The 25,015-nt window shown below is 40.0% G+C and overlaps 1 protein-coding gene across 1 annotated transcript in view; it reads right to left on the reverse strand.

Annotated features, from left to right (window-relative positions):
• LOC145994782 (uncharacterized) overlaps positions 1 to 25,015 on the reverse strand; it is a 78,756-nt gene that overhangs the window by 36,197 nt on the left and 17,544 nt on the right. The gene's annotated exons all lie outside the window — the stretch shown is intronic.

Here is a 25,015-nt window from a genome sequence, read left to right on the forward strand (position 1 = left end):
GAACTGGCTCCAGACGGCTCTGGGTGGCCACCCGGTATATTGGTCGTAGCTGAACAGCTCTTAGCTGGTCGACTTTCGATCTGGTCACCGAAGTTCTAGTCCCGACCTGGGCATGGTGATCTTTGTGTTAATCACTCATCCTCATCTTCGCGGTTAGCCAAAAGTGTCAGAAAAGCGAAGTAAAATAGCAAAATACAATACAATATACAGCTCATAATACAATGACCCACAGCTTCTATATAACAGTCACGTTGAGTGTGATGGTTCTATCATATGAACTATACTTCTATGCGTAAGATTTATGCACAGCTTTCATTGGAATAACCAATAGGATTTATCATAATAAACCAAGGACAATGGTTAAAAGTTCAAGCAATTCATTGTGACTCAACCATCATTGATCAATTACAATTCAGCATTTTTCTTACACGTTTGAACTAATTAAAATTACAATTAATTTAAGGAGAGGATACGTAGCAACAATGATTTTTATAACGAAAGGTAACGTGTCTAGATGTTGGCTAACAGTTGAAGTCAGAAAAAAAAATCAGGACAGCGATTAAAAAGAATTGACCGTCTAGACTAAATACAGGCGTCTGGTAGCCTTATGAAGAAACAAGAACCGAAATTACATGGTGGCACGAAATTAATTACTAAGCAAACTTACAACAAATGCAAAAGACAGAGCAGTATTGCCCTATCCATCTTCAGCAGGACGTAAGGTAATCAATGTATTTGTTCCGTGTGGTACACCAACCAACCTTTCAATTAGTTTTTAATTATGACAAACATTCAAGATAATTGCTTAGGATATCTTGCAGACTGTCAGTGCTATCACAACAACCGCACGTCATTGCTGAGCACGAAAGATCAATATGTTGACGCCAAGGAAGGGAAGGGAGAAAATAAATAATCGATGCTTAGTTATAGTCTAGTACAATGACCGGGCAAGTCGCGTGTCGGTGGCAATCAGGAAACTGAAACGGCCGAAATGGTCGATGGGAAATCGGTGCGAACTTCTTTGGATTGCGTAACGAAGAAGCTAATTATCGGCATAAGTCGGAATGAGACGTCGGTGAGCTTTGACGAGCCTATTAAAGGAATACAGGAGCAATTGTTTACAACTATAAAGGCTTAATTGTAGAAGTGTATTGAACAAGCAAGTACAGAATGTTCCACGTAAAACCTGCCCAGTGACATGCAATTCACTGCTACGGCGTAGAACCTCACTTCCATGTAGTATTGCATTTTGCAGACTAGCGAGGCTCTGGCGTCTGGATCCATAGCCAGTATAATCCTCTATGGGACTTTTGTCATACTATGTGTTTGTGATTGCCCCTTCACCTATTTCATCTTTTCACTATTTATCCGCACCTTCGCAATTAGCCAAAACTGGCAGAAACGATAAGTAAAATAAATCAAATCATTCATTCATTCACAATTCACTGCTTCCCGCTCTAATGCCTTGATAATAAGGTGGTGCTATAGAGCAGTGTTTCTCAACCGACGGGGCGCGCCCCGGTACCGGGCCTTGGCGTCAGTTTTACCGGGCTGTGACAGGTTCTCCTGAATTTTGCGACTTACAACCTAAGCTGGCAACCACATGGAAAGATGGCCTTCCGATAGGTCTTCACCAGCGATAAAAATGAAATTCTTTCTCCCCAGTGCTCGTGAGAAATCAAAGCCGCTGAGAGGGAACTGTCAGCCGTGCAGCCTCCAAATCTGAATTACGTTTCGGCCGGAAGGGTGAAGCAACTTTCAGCCCCAGCTGGCAACTAACTGAAAAGATGGCCTTAGAAAGCTATTTACGAGTAAAGGTGTTGGAATCGGGGCACCGACTTTTAAAAAAGCGAATTTACCGGGTAGCAGGTTCACGAAGTTTGAGATCAACCACTGCTGTAGAGTGTGCAGTGGGATACACAAGTTTTGCAGAAAGTGATTTAAAGGAATAGATCTTTGCCTATCAGTGGCGGCGATTTGGCTCCAAAACTGGAGGGGAGGGGCCAGAACAGGTTACTTTCCCTTGGTAGATAAGGTTTAACATAGTGCTGGGGCAAAAGTGGGGAGGGGGACTGGGAGTTTTGTTTCAATTCTTGAATCTCTCCTTGTATAGAACAAACAGAATAAACATGGTGTTGAACAATCTCGGCTTGCAAACTTGTGCATCCCACCCACTCTACATGCATGTAATGGTAAAATGGGTAAAATTGATGTCATTGTAAATTATTCAGGTTAACTTCACATAGCTTAATTCATTTTCAACACCCTTTCCAGATATGTGTGCATGTAGACTTGTCCTTTCAGAGTCAATAGGATCGGTTCTACATGGCACATTCTTTGTATGTATATATAAACAAACTACACAATTTTTCAATATATTTATATTAGTTCACATTCAACCAGTGTGGCGCTGAAGAATGTTTCAGCGGTGAAATTACAGTAACTTCTTTCTAAGCATGAACTCAGGAGGACTGGGATTTTCCCTGAACCCACACTTGTTGCTGAGTTGCTGTTTTAAGTCCACTTTGTGCCCATTTCTATCCCTACTACAAGACTATCTGAGTGCACGAGAGCAGCGTGTTATCTATCCTTCCTGGCACCTCTTCCAGCTTTCTTACTGTTTTGTCTGAAGTTCCCCCCACAAGGGAGCGTCTTAGGCCCACTTTTGTTTCTTCTTTACATGGATGATCTCCCCAACAGACTGTCCTCTTTCCCTATAAATATACTTCTGTTTGCCGATGACTGTAAACACGAAGTTTTAATCTTACAGCAACCTCTTACAGAACTACTTGTGTGGTGTCGCCAGTGGAAACTTCAATTGAATCCTAAGAAATGCTCCTGCCTCACCATTTCCCTAAAACGGAACAAACTCGATTCTGCTTATTATCTTGAAAACAATCCCATCAAAAAAGTTTCCTCTGAAAAAGATCTCGGAGTTATCATCGACGAAAAACCAGTGACGTCGTTAGGGGGGGCCTGGGGGGCTCTGGCCCCGGCAGTTGTAACTCTGGCCCCCGCAAACAAAATTTTGATCTCTTAAAAATTATCCTAAATTAATACTACGTATTATTTTCTGGTAAATTTGTAGCAGAGTTGGAAACACTGAGCGGGAACAAACCTGCTATTCCGAAGAAAATCTTCTGAAGCAAATGTAGGACAGCAAAATTCCACCCTTTCCTTGCTTACCAGTTTATAACCAAAGGCATAAAATCTGCCTGCTTTGAGGTTATTACCCTTGCCCTACCCTAAGTTTGTGAAAACCTTTTGCCTTTTGTTGCAAATGACCCTTCCGTTACAGATGGAATCAAAGACTCCGCCGAGGCCGAGCGGTCAACAGTAGGGGGTCGAGCGACATATGGAGAGAGTTCTCCAGTACTGACATTGTTCTGAGATTTAAAATTTCTCCTTGCTTCAGCTTCAGAGCCACATATTAGCTTTGTGTTCTTGCTTGCGAGCAAGGTCTGCTATCGGGTTGCTACGGTCACTGTCTATTTGTTCGTGTGTGGGAAGAGTTCTAGCGTTGTTGTGCATTTCCATTTTGAATGGATAAATTTATCAAAACTGGATATTTTAAAACTATCTCAAAACATGTGGAACATGACGACAATGAAGATGATGTTGGTCCAAGTTCTGACGTTCCAAAGTTAGGCAAAACAAGTGAATGTACTAATGTGAAAATAATTACTGATCTTGGGGTAGATAATCCTAGGCAACCACTTTTGCAAAACTATCCAAATACTACGTTCGGAAAGCGAAAGCGATTATTTCAGAAATAATGATTTGCATCTGCGCCGTGGCTAGAATATAGTGTGGAACTTGACGCATGCTTTTGTTTTCCATGCCGTAAATTTGGCACAGATTCAGGATATGCAGAATCAAGTTTCAGGAAAATAGGGATTCGCAACTGGAAGAAACCATGTTAAAAAAATAAGGAAAACGGAGGAAAGTCCTATCATCTAAAACAGTGGTTTCCAACTTCAAAAGGTCCGAGGGCCAAAATTATATCCAGCAGTTGATAGGCGGGCCGCATTTTTTTTGGGGGGGGGTATTAAAAATTACAAAAATTTGTAAGTACTGAACTGAAAATGTAGTACTTTCGCATGACCTAAATTTCTAAAATGAGGCAATAAAACAATGGAATTACAAATCAAAATTGTATAATTACAATTTATTTCACAGAAACCCAATACTTACTGATGAATTGAAAGAAATTAAAGACACACCATACAAATAAGAATCCTTCATAGTAAGTGTTCAATGTGAAAATTGAGCCCGATCTGCTTCTTTTATTAAAGTTGTATTTGAATTTCTGTATTTGAAGCAGATGAAGCAGTGATGAATCTGCCAGTCTGCTTCTGTAGCGGTTCTTGATGAACTTCATTGAAGAAAAAAAACCACTTTCACACGTGTATGTGCTGCGGAACATCGATGTCATCCTTTGCCCAAAACTACGAAGGTTTGGAAAGTATTCCTTTGAAAGGTATTTGAAAAACTCTGGCCCCTTTTCTTGCCTAGTTTGAAGGAACACATCGCCTTTCAAATCACACAATTCAAGTTGGACAGAAGCTATTTTAGTTTTCAATCTTACGTTTTTTGGAGATATTGCTCATTTCGATATTTGCACAAACTTTAACAATCAGTCACAGTACAATCCGAGTTGGAACACTGGAAATCTCTTCGTACTTCGTGCGTAGTAAAACAGACCTCTATAGCGCCGCACTGGATTTGTTTCTAAACACAAAGAGTGAAGCCTTCGCGGAAGCGGCAGAGTTCATTCCGCATAGCGAAGGGGTGGAATGCATGGTGTGAAGAGAAACTTACGTCACTTTAGATTCTTCTGATTACTATCATTGACTGCAAAATCAATTCTACCTGTGATATTGTCTTTCTTCACAGAGCATCCGTTCCTTCAGTAAATAAAAGAACGTATTTTAATAAAAATAAATAAATTTAATGTATTTTGCAAACTGGCTTCGCGGGCCGCAGAAAAAGGCAACGGGGGCCGCATGCGGCCCGCGGGCCGCCAGTTGGAAACCCCTGATCTAAAATGCATGGAACTGTGGGCGAATTACAAAGTGAGTACCAATCAGTTTTGTAAAACAATTATGTGTGTGTGTGTGTGTGTGTGTGTTCGTAGTTTAACTTAAATAATGAAATATGTATATGTCTGTATATCGAGTGTTCAAATTGAAAAAAATGCTGAGGAGAAAAGTCATATCAGCTTCCCTTTTCAAATTTTGAGATTTGTACCTAAAACATACGGACTAATGGTTCAAAGTAAATAACATAAATTTTCCAATTGATGTACAAGAGTTCAGTAATCACTGATTTCGTCTCAGTGGACTTTTATTTCATATCAGAATTATTTTTCTTAGAGGAAGGCAAATTAATCAGGAAATATTTTCTCATCAAATACATATTGTAATTTGCAAACCAACAACAGTATTGATTTTAATGTAAAATTCAGTACAGAAACTGACAATTTATATTCTGATATTAATGTAATATTTACTTGAAGTTGAAAGAAATGATTACATCAAATTCTTAGCAATAGCAAAATATGATCGAGAATATTTAAGAGGAAAATTCTTTACCTGGTCAGGAGTTAAATTAAAAATTTCAATTTGAACACTGGATGTACTTTGATTTTCGTTTCCTGATTTTACATTACTTTACTGACACTTCTGGCTAATGTCAAAGATATGCAACGGTGATACAAGAAATTAATGCATGGACAGTAACAAAAAAAAGCGCCTGCCTCTCCAGGCAAGGACATCGCGTAGCGGTAATGTCGTGACCATATAATTAAGAGGTCTTGGCCTGGGTTCGATATCTAGTGGACGCACATAGTGGTATGGATCCAACTTTAAACTGTCCGTCCAGTCCCGATTGGCCTATCTGTGCATGAAGAGGACTTAATACAAAAACTCACGGACTCGAACTCAGATCAATTTGGGACAAAATAGTAATTCGGTAGCTAACGTGCTCAGCCACTGAGGCGGCTAGAATTCAGTAGGTTTTCATTTTGGCTATTTTACCTTTTTTCCTACCTCGTAGGTTAATTTTTACAAGTCGATGTGGATGGATGAATGATGGACGGATGGACAGGTGATGGGAGCATAGACAAACAGAATGAGTCACCAATGGCTGTTGGAGGTTTGAACATGGGATTTCTGATTCCGTAGCCCTTTACGCTTACCACTCCGCCACGAACACTGGAATAAATTAAATAAGTAATGCCATTGTTTAGAATGGATGTCGGGGAGAGTGGAAGCCTAGCTAATAACAATGTACACTAATGCATTGTTGGCATTGCTAGCGGATGTTAACGGTCTACCGATACCTCACACAACGGAAAAATAATCTTTACCTATATTTGCATTGTTTTAAAAAATATATATAGCACTGACGAACGAAGGAACAAAGCTAATCTCTATGGTCTAGAGCAGGAATTTCCAAACTTTTTCGTTTCGCCGCGCCATTAGTGTTTCAAGATTTTTCCACGGCGTCCAAATCAGAATGTAGGCCTATCTAATACTTGCTTTGATTGATTGATTGATTGAATTGATGTTTTAGGTCCATTTCATGCACAATAAGGCTAATCGGAACTGGACCTACAGTTTAAAGTGAGATCCGAACCACTATGTGCCTGCACCGGGTAACGAACCCGTGACCCCTTTATTGCAAGGTGGCGACTCTAACACTACGCCACCGGGGAGGCCCTATCTAACACTTGTAACGCTCTGTTAGTGTGCATAGGTTGCTTTCCTTAAGTTAAAAAATAAACATATATTTCAAATTCAGAAACATTTTTTATGTAAAATGTTCTAAATAAGAACATGTATTTGGAACAATCATATCAATGACTGAATTTCAGTAAAAATATTGGAACATCTCGCGGCGGCCCCGTACGCCTACCAGGGCGCCCCAGGGCGCCGCGACGCACACTTTGGGAACCACTGGTCTAGAGATTACAATTTCTGTAAAACTGAGACAGAGGTTTGAATCCTGAAGGAGATATTATTTTCTTTCACTATTACAATAACTGATCCCATTGTCGTCGTAATAAAAAATAGTTTAAAGTCCATTTTATGCTCAAATAGATTAATTGGAACTGGATTTATAATTTAAATTTGACTCAGACCCATTGTGCAATGTGTCTCCATCGGGACTTGAACTTGGCACTCTTTGGTTACAAAGCAACGTGGTAAACCACACCGAGGAGGTCCGCCGTGGTAAACGTGACGTTATAATAAATATGCAATATAAAGCAAAAACAAGAATTTATTCTTGAGAATATTAAAAAACAACAACAAGAAACAGAACATTTGAGTGGCCAATAATATTCTGCATATTACATATCATAATTGTGATGGCGATTTGTGGGTTTTCCTTCATTAATTGCCATTCATGATCGTCAACATTGCGATTAACTAAAAGTAACAGAAAAGCGGCACAACATTTAAAAAAATATAATATACGTAGAATAAAAAAATAGGTGTGAAACTGAAAAAGAAAGGTAATAACAAGTTGATATTTACTACCTATTTTTTGTGCTTTTTGAAGTTGTCAAATTTTGTCATTTTTGGCGCCAATTTACCTGTCTATTTAGCATGCTTTGTGGCTATTATAAACCCGCTCCCTACTGATAACACGAACTCAAGACAGAAATAAACAAAGTGTGAAAACACCTACTTCAGTGTCTTTGTGCATGATACTTGCACAAACCATCAACGTCGTTTTGCGAGAATGCAGGGTGCAAGTTAAGAGATGCACAATTTTCGAAATTGCCGCAAAAAAAAGTGGCACGCATCTATTTTTCCTACTACATCTCGAGGCACTGGTGTACACATGGGGGAGCTGATGAAGCTATAACTCTCCCGAAATTTCTGTCTTTGAACAACTTTCAAAAGGAAGCTTAAAAGTAGTTAATTATGAAATATGTTATACTGTCTCTCCCCCTCCCCTCTGAAAAAAAAAACCTGCACACGTTAGTGTCTAGAGGAGAGTTACAAATCACTCGCATAATTTAAAGTGCTGTTTGCGCTGGAATACTACTAAATGTGCTAGAATTTAAATTTGACAATAATTTCAATGTTAAAAGCGTCATTATTATTATTGTTTTTATAACGTCCTATTATTGGTTATAATTACGTCCCTGCCTAAATTCACAGCCAGAAATAAGATTGATTGAGTTGTTTTAAGTCCACTTTTTGCACAGTAAGGTTAATCGGGACTGGACCTACAGTTTCAAGTGGGATCCGAACCACTATGTGCCTCCACCGGGTATCGAACCCGGGACCCCTTAATTACAAGGGAACGACGGTACCACTGCGCCATCGGGAAGGCCCAGAAATTAGAATAAAACGCGATCTTCTTTCTTCAGGAAAGCAACATCTTGACAGGCGGCCCTAAGACCAGCACAAAGCTTGAATGGAGACAATACAACAAGCTTGTTCAACAAATGTTGGCGAGATGGTTGCGGACAACCAAAGGCGGCACTGCGTCCCAAATACTCTCTGAACTGCCCGTCATAAAATGTTCCTGCGAGACCTATTTCTAATCTGTGGTCGTCACTGTATGACTAGACCCCTTTGTGTTCAACCTGACAATGCAGGGAGCGGTCTTTCTTGCTTTAAGGGATTAAGGGAAGGAAATGGCATTCAAATGGCAGGGAAGACTTATCCCTGGGTTGAGTTATTGTACCCCTGCTGTTTCAGTGCACCGTTTCTGTAAGGCAATACGCAAATACGGTTAAATTTTCCCTTCCCCAGTACACCTTTGTTTTCGATTCATTTTGTTCATTCTGCTAGATTTTGCTTCTATCCAGGGTGCCAAGTACCAGAACAGTCCAATGACCTCGCTGCCTTCGAGCAAGCAATAACTTTAGTGAGGAGGTAGGAGGGCTTGGGGAGGGAGGAGGGGCAGATGCAAGAGGACGAAGAAAATGTAGCAGTTTACTTACATGATGACTCGTGAAAGTATTTGTTATTGCCTGTTTGAAAGAATGAAAGGTATGAAATTAGTAACATTTTTCTTGTTCGCTTCGCTTTCAATATAAGCGTTTCTAATAAGTAACAAGTTATAATGGTTACCCCAAAAAACTGTGTATATGTGTGCGTGTGCGTGTATGTAATATGATTTGTTAATGATGACGTACTGGATACCAAATAATGAAAAAAGTAAAGTAATGTGCTTCCCTGTGCTTTTCGCTATGCCATGAAAGCGTATAGGGGTGTGTAGTTAGGGCTCCACACTTTCTTGATCACGGCCGAAGGTGGAGGTCATGTGATCAATCAGCACCACGTCCCTGTACTCGTTTACCTGCCAGAGTTTCCTCCATGTACCCACTTTATACGTACGACGCTGGGTGGGCACCGGAGCCGCTCGAACAGGTGGAAAAAAAATCCCGGTATCCTCCAGAATGAATAGGAAAGATCCTACACAGAATAATTTATCAGTTTAGCACTTCCACAGAGGATATAGTTTCGATAAAAAAGAAGAGGTTGTCATTGAGACAAGCAGAAAGTAAAATACATTAAGGAAAACTGTATCGAACCCGAAACCCCTTGATTACACGGCGACGACATTACCACATTTCCATCAGAGAGGCCCCACACATACATACATACACACACACACACACACACACGCACACACACACACACACAAACACTTACCCTCATATATGTATGTATATGTATGTGTATGTGTGTGTGTGTGTGTGCGCGCAAACAACATGCATATATATATATACACACACACACACTAATTGGAGTGTAATTTGGGGGGACATTTTTCGGAAGTACTTGAAGTACAGTACTTTTTCCCCGTGACCTTGCTAATCCTAGGACCTAGATCCATAATAAAGATTAGTAGAGAATTTCTCACACATCCTCAACACGTACTCTCCCCGACAAATTTTTCAAATCATATCTTTAAAATTTTTTCTACATTACTAACTGAGGGTAATTTTCGTGCCTAATATTAATTTATCTCCATAAAAAGTTCTTACCTTTAACGAACTGAAAATTCTGAATAAATTCTTCAGACGCCCGAAAACTTACATATTTACAACCATACTCGCCATATTAGTAATACACATCTTCTGCAGGGAAAATATCACAAAATTCGATAAAATTTTAACATATCAATGCTCGCAAGTATATTTATACTGGACTATGCTACTTTCATTGACACGAAGATTGAAACTGGACAACAACACACAGTCACGTGTAGGCTGTATCTGTAAATCGAAACATTCCCTATCCTCTGCAAGAATGACTTTAATGTAAACAAAACCACGTGATTTCTGAGAAATAGGTGCTTTCTTATGAGTTATATTGCCCATACATATATATATTGTGGCTGTACAGTTCATAGTACAGCATCTACATTGAGTGGTATGGCTTTATCATGCACTAAATTCCCACGCGCAAGATTTCTGCACAGCTACCATTAGAATAACTAATAGGATTTCTCGGAAGTCACGTGATGTTGTTCTTACAGAGGAAAGAGATTAGTGTATCTGAAATAGGACATCTCTCGATACATGAATGATACATAATTTTATACACATTGCACGATATGGTCAAATCAATGAGGTATATGACGCAAGGAATCGAACGTCAAGAGAAAAACCAATTTGATGTCTTACGTCACACAGACGAAATTACACAATGGGATGATTGTTACCATACTGTTTTTACATTATATTATTTTATACGTGCACTGGTAAAACGAATACTGAACAAATAGATCGATATAACAGCATAAATATATCTTTCACATGCAGAACCAGTATTCGTACAGTTATCAACCGCGATCAACATGCCTATCAGTCTCCCCTTCCTTGTAGTTACGAGGCAAACAACAGACACGTCCAGTCCATACAAACACAAAAGTATTATAAATAATGCCAGTGCTTGTATTTATGTCACCGCTGTGATGATCTATCGTGTGAGATGTCGTATTGACTTAGAATATCCCGCAGTGTGCCTCATGAACTATTCATGTTAATATTGTAGTATTTTAGTGTTATTTTTAAAAGGAAAAACACACATACACTATTGAGTTCCCTCTCTAGCATTCATAAACCCGAGAATTATGGCTGCAGCAACACGAACCTTCCATCTGTCCCTATTCTGGGCAAGATCAATCCAATCTTTTCCATCCTTACCGATTTCCTTTAGGTCCATCTCAACGTTATCCCTCCAACGTCTTGGTCTTCCTACAGGTCTCTTACCATCAAGTTTCTTAACAAGAATCCTGTAAACTCTTCCTTCTCCCATTCTTGCCACATGGCCTGCCCATTTACGTCTGATTGATTTAATTTTACACACGCACACAGACATATATGTGTATATTCCCTACCCGATGCAACAAAAAAACAAAAACTTTTAGCCCAGTTTATTGGCACATACCCTAATCCGGACTGGATATACTGTTTTAAGTGAGCTGCGAACCACAGCGCCTCCTTTCGAAATCGAACTCACGACTTCTTGATTCCACTCTGTCAGAAACCCTTCTTCTCTCTGATGCAGGTGCGTATCTTGGCTGGATCCTCAGGAGTTCAGCTACACACAGAAAATTAAATGCATCAAATATATTTGCTGCACAACAAACGCATCGACTGATGCACTATTTTTTTTCCTTCGCCAAGAATCAGGTTTGATGCATTTTTGTGTATAATTTGTGAAGGTAACGTCAAAGTGATGCGTGTGATGCAAGTGAGTATTTCGTTCTATGTCGAGATGCACTTTAATGCATCAACTGATGCTGTTTCTGATGCATCTTCCTGCATCTTCATCGATGATGCACTTGAACATTTGTTCTTAGCTACAGTCTATTACATTTATTTTGTTTCAGGTATTACTTTACCATTTGCTTTTCTGTGTGTAACTCTGAACCTTAGGCGATTGGGTTCCAAAACTAGGGGGACAAAGTGCCAAAACTGGGGGGAAGGACAGTTTACTTTCACTTGGTAGATAAGGTTTAGCATAGTGCGGGGACAAAAGTGGGTCCCCCTAATCTCCACCACTGACTGTATGTCTTTATTTTCTTGTTAGGGCACGCAATGAGGTGTATTACACATTCACTAAAGGTGGATCAATCGAAGAGCTGTAGCTACGGGGCGGGGAAGAGTGAGGGGGCCGAGATCAAGGGGCAGCAGTAAGAGAATAAGTGACAAAACAAGCGCCAAATGGAAATATTGGCGCCCTTTTGAATGAATATTGTATATTTACAAAGAAATATACAAGTAAAATGTTTAGATTATACAAAATATAAATTCTCATTTTCTTTATTAAAATACAACCATTTTCTGTTTACACATACTCTTTTGCGATTCTGTTCTTCATTTGAATGCAATCTCACTCTTGTCCATCTTTGTATAGTATACCATTACGTTCCGGGGCGTAAAAGGGCGACCTTTTAAAAAGGCACTTAGAAGTCAATCTCACTTACACGTATACGAATCATAGTACACTCCGGTAACAACAATATTGCAGTCCAACGAGGCTCTGGCGTCTGAACTCAGTCTGCGTAATCCTCTGTGGAGTTTTGTGTTGTGTTTATGTGTTTATGATCGTCCGTTTATCAATTCATTTCATCACATTTCAATCTCATCTTCGGGATTAGCCAAAAGTGGCAGAAAAGCGAAGTAAAATCAAATCAAATCAAACCACTACGTTTCTAAGCAGCAGATCTTCTCTCGTCGTCAAGTAAACATTTTTTTGTCCGTGGTGGGGACCGCACCTGCGCCTCTTCAGTTACTTTACAACAAATCCAGGACACAAAAACTATTCCACACCATTATTATTATTATCATTATCATTATTGTGCGATTACCTGGTTTGTTTGAATCCTCCAGAAATATATTTCTACATACGTGACTGGATGAATTTTTAAATACACGATTTGGTACTATAAGCTGCTTTGTGGATTTTAAAGTTTACTCTACTTAAAAGTACCGGACAACGATGAATTTATGCCAGTGCAAAACCTCCCCCGAATTGTTTTCCTCAGTGCCCTCTTTCAAATTTTCGACTTTGTTAACACAAGATTTTAATCATGCGAGAAAGAATTTGTCAGATACGTCGCCTTGTAATCAAGTGGTCCCGGGTGGTACATAGTGGTTCAGATATCACTATAAACTGTAGGCCAGGTTCCGATTTTCCTTTTGTTCATAAAGTGTACTTAAAACAAGAACTCAAGAATATGTCAGATGAAAAACAAAGGAAGATATTTTTCAGTTCTTAACCACGAAAATGGAACGTGTGCTTCTCAAAACACCAAAATTGTGGGCAGAAAGCGATAAAGTCATACCGTTCGAATGAAATTCATCACTCCTACAATTCTGACATTGATGGAGAAATATTTCAAGCCATTTAATAGGAAAATATATTTCATGTGATTTTTCCTTAGCACTGACTTCCATTCGAAAGGCCTCTGACATAACCTTTTTGCAATGTTATTGCCCTTAAAATGGTAACAGTCGTTTAGCTTTCTTTATGAATATGTAAGCTTGCAAAGAATGACCTTGACAGACACAAAGAACAAGGCGTGATTGATCGAGGCAGGTAAATTGCTTGGAAACCACCCGTCTTGCCCGCAAAACAATATCGATCATACGTAGCTCGTTAGGTGTGTGAACGCTTGTACGGAGCTTGCGTTCAAGAGATCAAAAACTCAAACCACCCTTTCTTCATGCGGACATATTAAGTAAATAAAGAACCCCAAAATGTGTCAAATGGATCATATGTGTTGTATCCAGTAACACATTAAAGTGCATAAACTGCTAATGATGCATTTTTTGTGCATCACAACACACACAGAAATACATCAAGGGTACTTTTATCAGTTACTGTTCCGTGAGACGCACTAAATATTAGTTCGACCTCATAGTGGTTTGGGTCCCACTTTAAACTGTAAGTCCGGTCCCGATTAGCCCCTTCTGTGCATACAGTGGAATTAAAACCAAAACTCAAACAAACAAATACTAACAATTAGGGCTGAAACGATACCGACTCGAAAATTGTAACAATCAAAAATTGTTCAAAATATTGATTAATATTAGTGGATGACTATTCCACACCAATTATAAGCATCAATTTATCAGTAATAACTTACACCAGTGGTTTTCAAACTGTGGTACGAGTACCCCCAGGGGTACATGAACTACTTGAAGGGGGTACACAATCAGCTCGCAGAATGGCTTTTCATGCATGGTGTATCTGAAAAAGATTACTGAAATAGACTAAATTCGTAGCCGAATCTCCGCTTGAAAGTTTCAAGTGCACAACCAGACATGAAGAAACTGTCAGGCTATGCAGGCACATTCTTCTCACTAATAACTCCGAGGTTTTACAATAAAGCTCCAAAATTGTGTTCGACAGTTTGTTTACAAACTTATGTTTGTTCTTTACTTTCTTTCAATAACTGTGGAAAAAATATATGAAAATTAAAGTATTTATATACTTCTTAGTATACGTGTGTTTCACATTTTTATTTTAGTAATTAATCATAAAGATTGTAAACGTAAAAACACCCAATTACATAATAAACGTAGGATTGTTTTTTTGTTTTCTTTGTTTACCATCTCTCCACATACAGCCCGAATGTCATTTTCTCTATTGCATATACACGCCTCCAACATATCAAAAATGCCCCACCAATCAGGTAGCCCAAAAAATTTTCACAAAACCCAATATTCGGAGAGAACCTATGGTGTGGGTACATTAGACGTTTAGTTACGATTAAAGGGTACAATGAGAACGCTCTTTTACACCACATGCCATTATTTCACCAAGTAATAAACATCAGCTTTAGCACGTACGAGTACTTACTTTGATCTCTATCTTTCACATCATGTGGCTTCCTCAGAAGATAGGACAAGAATAGTAAATATTTAAGACATGGGAAGGTAAGTTAAGATTAAAAAGATAAATAGACGATAAAAGGTAAAAGACAAAGCGGTGCTCTGTCACTCCATCTCTGGCTGGCAACCCTAACTTACCTTCCTATGTCTTAAATCTTTACTATTCTTGTCCTATCTCCTGAGGAAGCCCGACGATGTGGTGAAAGCTAGTTAACAAAGTAAGTACGCCCAAAATGGTCTTTATTACTTAATCAATATATTAGTTTTGCTTTAAAATATTCAGAAATTACATGTAATCACAAAATACAGTTGGAGCAAAATCAAAGGAAAATACGAATTTGCATAACTTCCAGGATAATTAAACTCCGCGAAAGTGTTTTGCGTTATTTTTGCGGACCTCGCGAACGAGCAAAACGCTGTAAAAGTATCCGCCGGTATCGGTAAATAAAATCTAACCGATACTTCCCGATATCGATACCACTGGTATTTGCCGATACCGATACATCGGCATCGGCTCAGCCCTAATAAAAATACATTAATTGAGATCAGTGGATAGTCATTTCCAAGAAACTAAAATTGCACGTTTACCTGTGTCAACAGTTGTACCAAAAGTGTTCGATGAATTTTAACTCCTAGCCGCCCCGCGTGGCGGAGTCTTTAGCACAACGCGCTACGACGCGAGGGGTCCCGGGTTCGAATCCCGGCCTGGACTGGATGTTTGTGAGGGTCCATTCATAAATTTCATCACATCATCACTCATCCCCATCTTCGCAAATTAACCAAAAGTGGCACAAAAAAGCGAAGTAAAATAAATAAAATCAATCAACCAAGCATTTTAACTTCTGTGGATATAAACATAAACACGGCGCTGGGTGTTGATCCAAGTCCTCGCTACCAGGGGTTAGGATTCGAGTCTCCAACTACACTATAAGAGGATGACTAGAGAAATAACGGTTTATGGCCGTCAATTTCCGCTAGCATCCAAATACCTTAAACAAACCATGACTATTTTTCAGTATTAACGACCATTACGAAGTTAATTAATGTAATTTTAATGACCCGGTTTTAAAAAATATAATTTTCTGATGCACGCAATTGCAACTTATATTAATTTATAACTCATTATTATTAAAAACTTGATTATGAGTATTCTGAGAAAGAAGATTTAGATCTTTTAAATACGCAATGTGCAAAGTTTGTAAGACCTTCAAATTTGGCAAGATAATCCGAATATTTGATTTAGGATAAAAAATTATCTCCTATCGCCCTAAATTTCCTTACCCCAGGTTAAAAATTCCCGGTCCATTGTCTGTCTCTCATTTATACACAGTGCTTCAAGCAAACACCCCTTTTCTAGTGTTTTGAAGATAAAATAGATGCTCTCTCGAAATGTAGTGTGCTAGGATAACCTTCAGAATGTGAGACAATCAATAATGTACGTACAGGAAAGATGTCACGCTAACATAACTACATGTACCATTATTTAAATAATAATAATTAATGGATACTTTACGTGTTTGTGGTGAAAATATCAGTATAATAACAATGGGCAATACGAGGAAGTAAGTGCTCCAATAAAAATACAATAACCGCAATAGTAGTAAAGTACAGTTATCCGTAATAAAAAAAATTGAACATCTAGATACAGAAATACAGGCTTGCCTGCAATGCGTCATGTGTGTTGCCTAACTCTACGGCGTTGAGCAAAATTTAAAAGTAACTTTTCAATAGCAAATTCGGCCATCGTGGCAGGGTTAGGCAAGAACATGCAACATCCAGGAAAGCAAGTATTTCAGCGTCTAGATGTGACATTTGCGGAAGGCACCAAAAATGCCTTATTACCGTTGTTGATATTAATTCTACGGCCGACTCGGTAACCGAACACGTGGTATCGACTTTCGATCGCGTCACCGAAGTTCCAAGGTTCGGATCGCGGCCAGGGCATGGGTGTTCTTTGTGAGTGTTCCTTCATCAATTTCATCTAGTCATCAATCAGCCATCTTCATCTTCACGATAAGCGAAAAAAGTGGAAGAAAAGTTACACCAAATAACAAAAATACAAGATCTTAATTCTACAATGCCTGGATGGGTATTCGTTAGGGTGACCATGCGTCCAGTTTTAACCAGGACAGTTCCGTTTTAGAGGCGTGTCCCGGTCGTCGCGTCGATATATTAAAAGAAAAAAACACTATTTGTCCAGTTTTATAAAAGTCTAGGAGTTATCCTGAAAACCAATCTAAATTTGAGATTCATTTCATGCTAAAGAAGATGTATTGTTTTGTGTGTTCCGATATTTGTAAAGCAGTGAATAAGCATGCAGTTTCTTTACGGAATTGCAACAAGAATTTAAACGTCCTGCGCCTTGACACAAACTCAAATGAAAAATCTAGAGTTGTGTGTCTGATATGTGGGGTAAGGTTTTCGGGGAGATTTATAAACGGTTGATGAAGAATAAAGCTTCTTTCTAGAAGATTGGTTCTTCTGCGAAATACTTCTCATTACTCAACTTCATCATAAAGGTTGATCAGAAAGGACCAGAAACGCTATGTAAGTCATACCGAGATTATAATAATTAATAATGCCTTTTCACAATGAGAGATCACATTTCACTTATTGTTTGTGATGCATCATTTATGTGATAAATTATTTAATAAATAATAACAATAATTTTATAATTAGGCCTAACCGATTCTTCAGGGGGGGGAGTAAACTGATTTCCTTGGAATGTCCCGTTTTGCGGTCAAAATATTATGGTCACCCTACTTACTATACGTACAATCTGCAAAAAAAAAATCCGATAAAGATGCGAATTCACGTAATCGAACGAGTTAATCAGCTAGAGGAAGCTACTAACACAAACAAAATACATAATTACGAGTTACGTCTCTCATAATATTAATAGTATTCTCGAGTGCATTAAAACTGCTTTCCTTAAAAGTTGTGAAAAACACGCGATTTAGAACATTAAGGAATGTATGTACCACAAAAAAGTCTATACTTGAAGAAATTATATGCGAATGAAATTTTAATTCTAACAATCATGTGGTTTATACAGTATTGAGTTTGAAACAAATCCATCGCTTATAATTTATGCTTACCATTCATCATTATTGCATGTTCGTATTTTTCGATATATAACGATAAAAAAGATTTATTTAGAATTGGTATTGTTACTGTGATGTATTTCGTGGTTTTGTTACTATTGTTACATTTGGTTGCAAGTTTAAGTTTCCTGTCTGATTAAAAATTACAGCCTATTGGTACTGTATTTGTTATTTGGAATAACCACCAAATCACATTTGATGTGTAAGACTAACTAAGAAGGACTAACAAAAGCACATCGGAAAGCACCCATATTGATCCTATAATATCAATTATGACGTATTGAAGTATGTTTTCTTCAGTGTATTTTTGGAGAACATGATGTTCCAAGTCATTACTGTGCTGGGGTGGCATTATTTACAATTAGGTAAAGACTAATCTAAAAAATTTGCAATAAATTAAGAAATTCTCACACACCTCTATCTTCGCAATATAACGTCGCTTGATTTTTCTTATTGCTACTTATGAAATTATACTTTATTTTTTTTTTAAAGTATAACTACACAGATCTTGATGTACTAATAAAAGTAATATCGGCCTATATTCAATGTAACAGAAATGACAATGGTATATATGGTATATATATATAATCTTATAATTCTAATAAATTTGTACAAAGAAAGTTAAAAAGATATTAGATACTGTATTCAGCCTTTGTGACTAAGAATCCTCACTGTAATGTTTTCTTAGTAATGTCGAAGCTTGCGAATAAAAGCAAACAATACAATTGACGAGCGTGTTAAAGCCTAAATCCAAGTCTCTCTTGTCGAACTAAGGTTGGCGAAGGCACTAAACGTTACTTAAGTTTGCACAACATGAATTTATAAACCGTGTAAAAGTACAAAAAGGTGATAATATGAACAAGAAAGAAAATATCACATTGATGTGAATTTGGAACCTATTGTGCCACGTGCTTCAGTTGTGAATCCCTAGATCGTTCAAACGGTTGGGACGTGGTACGGGGCTACGTTTCGGCACCGGACTATGTTGTGACACTGGACTACGTTGAGGCACGGGACTGTGGCGTGGCATGGGGCTGCGAGGAGGCATGGAGCTATGATGAGGCATCGGACTGCAGCGACACGCCTCCTCCTCGGGTTGAATACTCAAGTAGTTTTGATGACCGGGAGTTTGGTACTTCTCCGGGGGTGGTAAATAGAAGAGCCCGAGAGGAATTTTTTCGTTCTCAGATTCGCACTCTTGGTAACAGTCGCACCGTTCTTGCTGACACTCGGCTCTTGCGTAGGGACTAGGTTTCAGCGGACGCTGACTAGAGAAATGACACCACATGGCCGCCACAAGGCACAGAATCACAAGGGAACTGCTGATGAGACCGACGAGTATCGCTCCGCCGTAGGTCGCAGGGATGTCCTCGGGTATGTCGGAACCGTCCGGGTAGATGTCGCTGGGGACGTCTGCAAAACGCGGAGCATTGTCGCTCCCGCTGGAACCATCCTTTCTGGGGTCATCCGAGAGGTGGCTGCTTTCAGAAACGCACCCGCCGACGGTGCTGACGTAGCGGAACCCGGACTGACACATGCACACCTTGTCGCACATGGTGTGCTTGTCGTAGAAAGTGCACTCTTGGTCGATCGTGCAGTGCTGCATGTAATAGCGTGCCCTCCAGCACTCAGAGTTCCAGAAGAAATAGTTCCTGGTGCACAGGCATCGCTGTCCGTGCTTGGTTCTGTCGCACATTTGGTTGGTGCCGCAGTCGTTGTCGCTCTTGCACGGCCAGTCGCCGATGGACTTGGCCGCCGTCATCGACAGCACCATCGAACCACTCACCAGAAGGTCCAGAAGCACCATTGCGCTTCCAAAAATAGCACGTTACGCACTTAGTAGCACCATGTTGCAAGTTAGCACCAGGTATAGCTTTTCCTGAAGGCACCAGCAGCAGATTTGCTGTCACTGAAGAGTTCTAACACTAGTTGAAGAGTCTCGACAGCAGATTTCCTGTTGTCTAAGGATTCTAACAATAGGTTTATGTGATCAAGGGTACTGAAGGGTTGTAGTACCAGCTTAGCTGTTGGTCAAGGATTAGCACCAGGTTCGCTGTTTATAAAGGACTGTAGCATCAGAAATTTTCTTGCTAAAGTGTACTATCACTAGACCTGCTACTGTAGAATTGTTTTAGCACTAGAGTTGCTGTCGTAAAAAGTATCTTAACGTGCTAAAGCCATCGCACCGTCCCATCACGACCTGAACACATCGAACCGGCGACGTCCACACCATGACCATCGCAGCCGCGGCGACTGCTCCCTTCCCGGTCGGCACAATGCAACAATCTAAGACCGCAGAGGACTGGGACGCATTGTACCTTAAACGGTATCGATTATCCCCCTCTGACTGTAACTTCCTGACTGACAGTTCCTTTCCTTACGGTTGTTGTCAACCAATTTACGACGCCCTCACGGGATTCGGCAGGCACGCGTCGGCGCTTGTCAATTGGCGACGAGGTTGCGTTAATCCGTCACAACATGAACGCGTGCCCTTCCTCCTAGGACAAGGAAAGTGTGGTTCTGTTTAGATCTAACTCGGCGATAGGGGCAAGTGAGGAAAGAGGGGGGAAGGGCAGGTAAAAATAATCAATGGGTGTGAGAAACTGGCCCGATAGCGTTCTCCCCCCCAACCCTGCTGCTGTATAATTCATCCGACCGTCTACAAGCAGAACACGCGATCCTCGCATTGACCCAGAATTAAATTGATTGAATTCCTCGCGAGGACCATGGATAAGTTTGCCATCGACCAGAAGGTACATTACCCCAGCATCCTATGACACTTGCATAATGAACGTGATACGTTTAAGATGAGGAAGCTCTTTCGAATATTCTTCTGTTCTTTGTCTAGAAAAATCCTGCGGTTCAATTTACGAAATCAACAAGCACATCTGACAGTGATGTCATACAAGCAATGGCGAATACTGCGTTTGAGGGGTAGCGGAAGCCAGAAGGACACATACTCACCTCTAATTTTCCACATATATAACACTAAAAACTAAACTAAGAGCCAGGGCCTGCCAGAGCGGCTTTTTCATTGGGTGACGCGTGGTAAGCGCATCGCTGCTGTTTTATGGCTTTCGAGAATGGAGCTCGCTACTTCTTCTTTTCAAGTAGCTTCCCAATTGTTCTCACGACGCCTTTTCAACGCCGAAATTTTAGGAGCTCCAACCGGAAATCGAAGTTGGAACCGTTGGCGCCCAAGGCGAGATCGCTAACCATTTGGCTATGCAGGAGTTCCACATATTTAACAACTTAAGCCCGCATTACACGGAACTGGTAAATCCAGTAGGTATGCCCTAGTTGGCGCTGGACTGGCTACCAATTTGCTAGTTTTCGCCTCACACGAAACTTATCAGCGTACTTGTCGATAGACTTTTGTTCCCATACGAGGGAAGTTGTAATGGCGGCCGCGTGAGGTGTAAACAATGTATCACTTCACATTTTTAAAAGCCGATAACTATTCAACCGAGAGGAATAACGTTTCGTATAAAACGTTATTAGGTACAAAACAATGGCGCTGCTTAAATACATACTTTACAACGTTTACTGTACACGTATGGAAGAATATTTTAGTTGTTTCAAATGTAAACACCGTGCACTCAGCATAGATGGTGTAACTCAACGCGACTTTCATGCTGTATACATTATACATTGCTGGAGTAACACTCTGAAACCATAGACAAAAACGCTCCTTTGCACACTCACAGATTATCTTCACATGGCGAAACTTTGCTCTGATTGGCTGTTCCACATAATCCAGTCGAGGAAAGCAAGTAGCAATTAGAACATGTCCTATTCCTCCAAACCAGTCAAGCAGTCAGCTAGGCGGCCATGATTGCTACCTAGAAAGTTAGTTCAGCGCCAACTAGGGCATTCCTACTAGAAATCCAGTTCCGTGTGAGGGGCTTTATATGAAGGGACGTGACGTTTTCGTTTTAACGATAACACCGAAAACTTGAGGAAAGCAAAATAAAGTGTTTAAAATGTATTTGAGTAGGTAAAGGACGCAAGTTTTCAGTGTTTCGGAATCGCGAAATAACGCGAATTATGCCATTTTTTCAGAATAATACCGAATTTTACACTTTAACGCGAAAAACGCCGCGAAATATGCAATGTAAACTGGGGATAATATTTCTTCTCTTAAAAAAGAACTACCTGGAGCGCTATTCTGTCGTTTATAGTCTAGCTGGTGACAGTTCGATTCAAAAGAGATTATCACGCTTCATTTATTGCAGTTTGGCGGAGACATGACTGACAGTATTTAACCTCGTCCTGAAATAGAATTAGCTCGGGGGGATCTTCCCAGAAGGGCAATTTTGTAGGAACGGGAAAATTTCAGGGAGAAGCACCTGTTGTGTTTTGGAGGGAGAGGAGGTCGTCTATGTATGTGTACACAAAAATGTATTTTGAGGTCGCAAAGGGATTTCTTGGCATTGTTAGGAAAATGTAATGTGTATGATTGTGTTCAAAGATTTGGGTGTTGTCATTCAATAAACATTTCATATTTAGTGGCTGATGACATGAAATAGTTTTCCAAATGGAAGAAATTTGGTCATTTCTCACAAAGGTAAGCCCCCTTTCCCTTGAGTGGTTGAAGGGAACGGACGTGTTTTCGTGTTGCTCGTGGTCCGCGGGGTGCTAAGCCGAGTGTCGCCAGGATGGGAGTGTGCCTAGCCATCTACCGGGCGAGAATCGGGCTATTCCAAGCCTTCCGGTGTGGCCTCAAGTGCAGGGCTGACAACATCGAAAAGTTTCTACGCATATGGAGTAATAGTGTTGACGTTATTAGTTATCGGTGGTGTGGAAGAAAACCCTGGCCCCCCCGATGTTATAACAAGTAGAAATGAGTGAAATTCGTGAACTGTTGAAACAATTGCAGTGTTCCAATGAATCGATCGTTAAGGAAGTGAGGCAACTGAACGACAGATTTACACATTTGTTGGATAGGGTTTCGGTCATGGAGAGCGATGTAAACAAACTCGTGCACGAAGTCGGTGAGTTACAAGGTTACTGTAACTGGCTAGAGAACCGTCTTGATGACCAAGAGAACAGGAGTAGGCGCGAGAACTTGGTGTTGTTTGGCATCCCCCAGGAGGATGGCAAGGAAGATTGGGAGACGACGGAGGGGAAAGTGAAAGACCTCATCGAAACAAAATTGCAAGTGCGTTTAGGTGAGGATGACAAACAACGTTGTCATCGAATAAAAACACGTTCAGAGCAAGGACCCTCCCCGATTGTCTGCAGATTTCTTCGCTACAAGAAGAAGGACGAAGTACTAAGAAATAGACACAGATTGAAAGGTTGTAGAGTGTTCGGGGATGAAGATTTCTCGCTCAGTGTGAGGAAGGAACGCCAACTGCTGCTCCCGTTCATGAACGACGCCCGAAGGAAAAGTCATCGATCCCACCTGAGTTTCCGACATCTCCTTATTAACGGACGCAAATATACGCTACGAGACCTGCAGGATTCTCCGGGCGCCCAGAATGCTGATAACAACACCCAAGGTCATCCTGCGGCTGGTCAACGTTAGAACCAGTGGCGCAGGAACGGGGGGGGGGGGTACAGGGGTACATTATACCCCCGCAAATTTTTGAAGGGGGTACTGTACCCCCCTAAATCCGTAAATCGAGTTGTACCCCCTGTACCCCCCTTTGGTAATTTGACAGCAGACGGAAGGTGCTACTGTTAAAATTACCTATTATCAATTCGCCCAATAAAAAATGTATTATTGTTTATAAATTTTAAGCATTATAATCCTTACCACAGAAATTCAAAACATTTAATTGTAAACTTATTATACTACATTGTGCTTGCTACTAGTTAGTTCATTGACCTAAGTTCTTGGAAACCTCTTTAAGGAGATGAAAATTGTTTAAAATGTGTGTGGAACGATGGAATCAGATTGACTCTCAGACAATTACGCTGCAGACGATTGCTGCTTTGCGTAAAGGGGGGGGGGGTACACATTTCTAAAGCAGTGGTCGCGTCGATTCGAAGATAAGATACAAATCTTCATCAGAAGAGTATATGACTGACCCCATTTTCTTTTGAGTATTTATAATGGAATTTTCCGAAACGGAACACTTACACGAACGAGACGAGACACGACAGACCAACTGGGGGGGGATAACAATGCACTCCTGTACCTCACCCATATTTTTCGTAAATTTGTAAGATGGTGTTGGGAAAACTATACTAAAACCTATATATTAAGATATATTTTTTTAAAAAAAATAGAGTGCCGATTAGCCTATCTGAGAATGAGGTAAATTTGGAATAAGTTTTCATAACTTCAGAGTGGAAACCGAAAGAAAAATAAGCACAAACAAGAACGAGAAGGACCTCACCACACAGGATACAAGATGAGGCTGTGACAATTCTCGACTCATCGCATCGCGATACCATTCCTAGGTGAAATGAAATCTTTCCTAGACATTTAAACAGGGTGCAATTTGCGATTTTATCAGAGGGGGGACTATTTTTTTACCTATGTATTAGGTATACTTATAATTGAACATAAATTGCTTAAAATCTAATTGTGATATCGAATGCAACACAAACACAACGCCATTTTATGTTAAACTCTAAAGTCAAAATGTAAGGAAATTACATTAGTCAGATGAATGCACGAGATAAATGAGACTCACTGCAGGTTCTATTGGTAGATTTTGGATTGGATTTACAAGGTCTCTGGGAGTAAGATGGGAATATTTGATTGATTGATTTGGTTTATTTTACTTCGCATTTCTGCCACTTTTGGCTAATCGCGAAGATGAGGATGAGTGATGATGATATGATGAAATTGATGGACACTCAAAAATAACACCCATGGGCAGGCCAGGATTCGAACCTGGGACCTCAGGCGTCATAGCGCGCTATGTTAACCCCTCCGCCACGGAGTACGGCGAGGTAGGAATGTGTTTTGGATTATCTTTGTAGATGCGAAAATCTTTAACTGTGACGCGCACATGCTTCTGCTTACATTAAAGTTTACATTTTCACATAAACGAGAAATTGACATGTCATCCTAAAA

Source organism: Lepisma saccharinum, chromosome 11 (assembly GCF_977018435.1).
Source record: "Lepisma saccharinum chromosome 11, izLepSacc3.1, whole genome shotgun sequence".
Classification (NCBI taxonomy): domain Eukaryota; kingdom Metazoa; phylum Arthropoda; class Insecta; order Zygentoma; family Lepismatidae; genus Lepisma; species Lepisma saccharinum.